Source organism: Macrobrachium rosenbergii, chromosome 22, assembly GCF_040412425.1.
Source record: "Macrobrachium rosenbergii isolate ZJJX-2024 chromosome 22, ASM4041242v1, whole genome shotgun sequence".
Taxonomy (NCBI): domain Eukaryota; kingdom Metazoa; phylum Arthropoda; class Malacostraca; order Decapoda; family Palaemonidae; genus Macrobrachium; species Macrobrachium rosenbergii.
In genome coordinates, this window is record NC_089762.1 from 7,057,753 (window position 1) to 7,065,017 (window position 7,265).

A 7,265-nucleotide genomic window follows, 5' to 3' on the forward strand; every position below is an offset into this window, starting at 1 on the left:
CAAATATCTTGACCCAACCTTGAAATGTCAGAATCTTTTACATTTCCAGTCGTTCCGAGTTTGTTGTTCATGAGGAACTGTGGTTTAATTAATAAAATATAAAAATAAGTAAACAACGAAAGCACGAAAACCCTTATAGCATTTGTCGAATTTAAATTTAAATTTTTTTAAAGTATTACTTAACTTATTATGAATTTTAATATACCTTTTCAGTGTGGAAACATGAGTAAATGTATTCATTGCGTGTATGTGTTACAGTATGAGAATGTGTGCCTGTGTGGTATTTTATTCTGATCCTTCGGGCCAGCCATAGCTATGAGAGCTGAAAGTCAGCTTAGTGGTCTGGTTAAACTGCTTTATTACTACTATTCCGACTCTGTTGTCTGTCCTTCTCCATACTTTTCGCCACCACCAAAAAATAAAGAAAAAAAATTGGAAATGCCAAAGGCTTTCTGCTTTTTAGATTCTTTCTCTGTCCCTTGATGGCTAGGGGGCAAGTCTAGTTAATATCCGGAGTTTGTTGAGCTATATAGTTCCTTATCAGAAGGTTTTATGAGCGGTGGCCCCCGACTAATTGATGAGGCTGTAAATGATGCAATCTTCGCCAACGCCTCAGTAACAAGCATTAATTGCTATACCCTACAACTACTAGGCCACTACTAAACCTTAATGTTGCTCTGAGAATTTCGTTCTTTTGGTTTTTCGTTTGAACAGTTAATGTTAAGGGGTCGGGAGACGAAAGGTTTGGGAACGATGCTGTGCAAAAATCCCAAGAGATACCAGCCTCGAAGAATGAATTTGAGTTTTTCGTATATTTCCCTACAGAACTGGATATATATACACAAAGTTGGACACACATGCACACACACACACACATACATACATACATATGCATACATTATATATATATATATATATATATATATATATATATATATATATATATATATATATATATATATATATATATATATATATATATATATATATATATATATATATATATATATATATATATATATATATATATATATATATATATATATATATATATATATATATATATATATATGAGGAACAAATATCATTCAATGTTCAATTCAGAGAGGTAAAAGTTGATATCGATTCTGCTGTAGGCTACATTTGCCTGTTGAACTGAGGTTACTGTTCTTAGAACTGATATCAACCCACCTCCCCATGAAAGGTGATTGGTAAGTTTGCATCAAGTGGACATTTATGAATTTTTGTCACATACTCTATGACATTTTAATATTCACGAATAATATGCATAAAACCTGGAATCAACAGGGAAATGTACAAGGGAGTCACTATCAAAATATACCTCTCATGATGGCTCAGTGGTTAAAAGTCATTATACACTGTTGTTTTTAAACCAGGCAGCTGCTCAAATCCCACTGGTGACGAAGCACTTATTAATCATAATTCCCCGAAGTATAATGAATTGAATATTGAACTATATATGTGGCTTCATATCTATGAATATAATAAATGTCACGGTTTATGTGGCAAAAAATAAAAATATATATATATATATATATATATATATATATATATATATATATATATATATATATATATATATATATATACATATATACATATTATGTTATATATATAATGTATATTATCAACACATAATCACGTGTGGAACAGAAATAAAGTTCTGACTCACATCAGAATCAGAACCCAGGTCTTTTATGACTTGCATGGCCTAGTTGATTTATGGCCATCTTTTTTTCAATTGAAAGTCCTGGGTTCGATCCTGATGTGAGTCAGAAATTTATTTATATATATATATATATATATATATATATATATATATATATATATATATATATATATAGCCTATATATATATATATATATATATATATATATATATATATATATATATATATATATATATATATATATATACTGTACATATATATATTTATATATATTTATATATATATATATATATCTCTGCGGAGCGTCACTATACTGTGATCAAAAATAATGAGTAAAAAAGCCACAATAATGCAATTGATAAATTGTATATTTTAAGATACAAAAGTATACAAAAAAGGGGATAAAACAAGGGAGCTTTCAACCGTTTGCGCAACGGTCCTCTTCAGCCAACACTGAAGAGGACCGCTGCCCAAACGGTCGAAAGCTCCCTTGTTTTTATCCCCTTTTTTGTATACTTTTGTATCTTAAAAAAATACAATTTATCAAGTACATTATTGTGGCTTTTTTACACATATGTATACATATGTATACATATATATATAATTACATTTATATGTGTATATGTATATATATATGTTTATATATATATATATATATATATATATATATATAAATATATACATATGTATATATATATATTATTTTATATATATATATATATATATATATATATATATATATATATATATATATACTGTATATACATATATATATGCACATGGATGTTGTAGTGTGTGTGTGTGTGTTTGTATATGTTCCAGATTAACTCTGACATGTATTGAGCAATTTCAACCAAAATGCATATGACTTACTCTCTGGAAAACAATACTGTGGGGGTAAGACATCATTGGCACCAAAGGGGACCAAAGGGGACCAAAGGGGACCAAAGGGCACCAAAGGGGCTGGGGGTGGGAGGGACTTCACTAAAACGGTGCTGGATCTGCCCGTAGACTTATTGTATGGCATTCATTGTGAACTAGGTCTAACGTTTTCAGCAGTGCGTCTGATGCTGAGCCATACATTTCGTTTCCACAGTCAATGATAGACACCACTGTTGCTTTATACTGTACAGTAAGGGTATGTGTATCAGCTGTCAAGTAGTGTTGGATAGTTTTTTAATTATTATTATTATTATTATTATTATTATTATTATTATTATTATTATTATTATTATTATTATTATTATTATAGTTTAACCACACCACTGAGCTGATTATCAGCTCTCATAGGGCTGGCCCGAAGGATTAAAATGAAATGGAGTACCAGGTCTAAGCCATAGGCTAAGCACTGGGAATAATGATGAATGAATAATGAAATTTTAAATACATGCAAAAAGTCATGTTTCCACACTAGAACAAATGCACACGTTAAATACATTACTCAAGTTTCATGTGTACAACTAAAAAAATAAATAAAACTGAATAATGATAACATCCTGAATAACTTAAGATTTTTAAAATTCGGATTTTTTTTTACATATTAGTTGCCCCGTGGGATTTTGTATTTTTTATAAATTACCTTTTATATTTTATCAATTAATTTACATTTCCTCATGAATATTAAAACTGAAAAAGTTGCAGACTCTGATAAAACTTCACCAATCGATCCACTTCCAAAAATTGATAATCGATGTTGGTTATATTTTGGGCATTCGCATAACACGTTTATCTGTTATTATCACTTTGCATTCTGAGCATTCGGGAGCTGTTCATGTGGGCTGCTCATTAAGTGTCCATGTGTCAGACGAGTATGGCATAGTTGGAGACGTGTCAGAATTGCTTGCGCATGTCTCTCTCTTTGGTAAAATGAACTCCATTTTTTAACTCTAGGTTTTATTTGCTTCAACTTATTATTTTCAGGTTCTTCATTCCATTTATTTTGCCATTTGTTTATAATGTCTACTTTTATATGTCTTCTATTTACATTCGATCTTGTCATATGGGCTGCTTCTTTAGCTGCTTTATCAGCCTCTTCATTTCCCTTAATACCTACATGGGCAGGGATCCAACATATTTCTATATTTTTCCCATTAATATATAACTTATGGAGAAATAACTTTATTTCTTGTACAGTGTATTTTTTTTGGTTTGTAACTGAATGGCTTCGAGGGCGCTTTTAGAGTCGCTAAAAATCACATTATTACATGAGGTTTCTTTAATTATTTTAATTGCTGATGCTATTGCGCATAACTCAGCTGTAAATACCGAGGCATTTATTATCAGGTAGAGAGGACTGATACATTTTGTCTTGGGATATTGCAGCATATCCCACCCCATGCTCTGATTTAGATCCGTCTGTGTATATTGCGTAATGTGGACCTTTTCGGATTATATTTTCTATTGTACGTTGTCTATGATGTTCTGGGGCATCAAATTCTTATTTTATTCACAGTCCAAGGAGGCAGGAGGTAATTTTACTACTGAAAGCACTTGCATATTTATATTCAACGACTCAAACAGTCTTCTAGCTCTAATAAGGAAAGGTGGTGAATGTTTGTTTATAAATACATCTCTTAATTCAAATAATTTTTTGCTTGGACAATCACTTGTCTGAATTCTCAGGCCACTCTTCATTGTTACATTATTATTATTATTATTATTATTATTATTATTATTATTATTATTATTATTATTATTAAAGTAGTTTAACCAGACCACTGAGCTGACTTTCAGCTCTCATAGGGCTGGCCCGAAGGACTAGAGTAAATTACCAAACATTATCGGGCAGTTGATGGTCCTACCACAGTTCCCACTATTTAGCTTCGGATATAAACCCAATCCCAGCTATGATGTCTTTTCCTATTTATCAGGTCAATAAATTTTACAAAAAGTGGAAAATTCCACAAAATTAGTCCACAGAAATATAAAATAATATAATACAAGAGACTCTTTGACTCAAACCCAGGAACAAATTCCTGGGATTCAAGAGGCCCCCTCACTACGTCAAGGTGGCCCCACATCGAGGGGGAACTTGTTAAAGAGATTGCTCTATAATTATTCACATTACTAGGATCTCTTCCAGGTTTGGGTATGTGAATTGTTATCGCATTTCGCCACTCACCTGGAAGCAAGTTTCGGAGCTATAAATAATTATAAAATTTTAATAAGTATGATTTTGCCAAAGGTGCTAGGTGGCAGATCACTTCAAAGCAAATATCATTACCTCCAGGAGCAGATTTATTACAGTTCACGAGAGCATATTCCAACTCTTCCATACTGAATTTCTTATTATAATACATATCTTCCTTTGTCTCAAAATTGAGTATTATAGATACTGCTTTATTCTTTATTTTTTGAAATGTTTGTCCAAATTTTGGTCGCTGCTTATTTTGGCAAAACTTTCCCCAAGTATGTGCCTAATTTCGAAGGGATCTAAAAAAATTTTTTGCCATTATCTAACATAGCTTGTCCGGGTGATCTAATATTTTTTCCATTTATTTTTTGGAAATTTTCCCATACTTTTTTAATTGATGTTTCGCTTGTTATTTCCGATACATAGGACCTCCAAGATATTTTACTTTTTATAACCTCCTTTCTAAATTTGGCTGATATTTTATTATATAAAGATTTTAATGCATCTATTTCTAATTATATAATTGTCATTTTTAATACGTTTTCTTCTAGGAATGGTTTTGATTGATTTATTTATTTCATTGAATCTTCTGTTTAGAGTAACTAACCTTCTTCCTAGAGGGTGTTTTTCTCGTACTGATTCAGAGAGATCATCTGAACACCAGGGGAATTTGTGTGTTTTATTATGAGGTTTTCATTCAATGAGTAATACCTTTGTCTGGTGCCTTGTTAATGACGGATACAAAGAATTCATTTGCCTCACTATGACTTTTCAAATAATCATATGGCGCAATATTTCTGGTAAGCACGTTAAATATTTCCAAATCTGCTTTTTGCATGTTGCAATGTGCAGAGCATGGTTTTGGTTTATCATTTAATAGGGATATTATTATGAGAAAATTATCACTTGAGTAGGAGTCGTCATATGTATTCCAATCTAGTTTGTGAACTATATTTGTTGAACAAAGGGTGACATCTGTTGAGGAAAATGTTCAATGGGTTTTGGAACAGTGTGTATTTACTTCATTAGGTCTCATATTTTTTCTCCATTTTTATCTGGTATAATATTGTTATAATCCCATATTGTATTATGGGCATTGAAATCTCCTATGGGATTCTCAAATATTTAAATCATACTTTTTATTGGGCTGGTTGTATGGGTTAATAACATCAAACATATTGTTTTCTATTTTTACTGTTACTGCTGACATTTGTAATTCAGTGTAATCTATATCTACTTTGTCGTATATTATTTTATTATTTTCATTTCTCTTTGATGTTTTGGCTGGTAGATATTTACCTATATTAACAAGTTTTCCTATGTGTTGTATACATAAAATCACTGGTTCATGTTCGCTAATAAGTCGTTGAACTTCTCCTAAGAGCATTCTCGTTAATAATCCAATATTGCACTGAATTGTTCCAGCTTGTCAGATTGGCAGTGCAGTGCACAGGTGGGCGGTAGCTCACTTGGTACAGTTGTCCACCAGGTACTTCTGGGAACTCGCAACGTATTGGCCAACAAGCTCAGCTGCCAGAGTCAGATGACAGGGACGGAATGGTCCCTACACCAGGCAATGTGGAGAGGCTCTTCAAACTTTAGGGGCTCTGAGTATAGACCTTTTTGCAACCCAGCACAACAGGAAGCTTCCAGTGTTTTGTTATATAGTGCCAAACCCCTGGGCTGTTATGGGGATGCCTTTTAGCACCAATGGGACAACCTAGTGGCCTATGCCTTCCCTCCGTTTTGCCTGATTCATCAGGTAATCAACAAGGTGCTGAATACTCCAAATCTCAGGTTGACTTTGGTGGCCCCCAAGGTCCTGGAAGAGATCCCTGTAGCACAGCCTTCTATGTCAGCCACACATGGAGAGATATCACTAGGCTGTGGAAGTGCTGGTACTTCATGCCTGGAGACTATCCAGCATCTCCTGAGAGCAAGAGGCTTTTCTCACCATACAGCAAAGATGTCTGGATACCTTCAGAAATCCTCAGCAACTTTGTACCAGGGGAAATGGGTCATCTTTTGTAGCTGGTGTCAGCCACAACGACACCAGCTACAAAGCAACTCTTCAGCAGAGTAGCAGACTCTCTAGTCTTACTTTGCTGAGAGAAGCTTCTCTCTGTCTCGGCCAATAAGGGCTACAGTTCTGCCCTTGGCCAGTCTTTAGGTTGAAAGGTAGATCTCTGTTCCTCATGGGAGATTTCCATGCTCCTGAGAACAGCTTTGAACAGTCTTGCCCACCCAGAGAACTCAGGCCCCCATGTGACGTGTAACTCTCGTAATGAGGAGCCTGACTCGTACCCTTTATGAGATGTTGAGAGAGTGGTCAGACAGGGATCTGACCTTTGAGACTGCTTTTTTGCTTGTCCTGGCTTCGGCAAAGAGAGTGGGTGAGCTTCATGGCTCCCCTTTGATGTTAAGCACTCTAGGGGAAGGGGA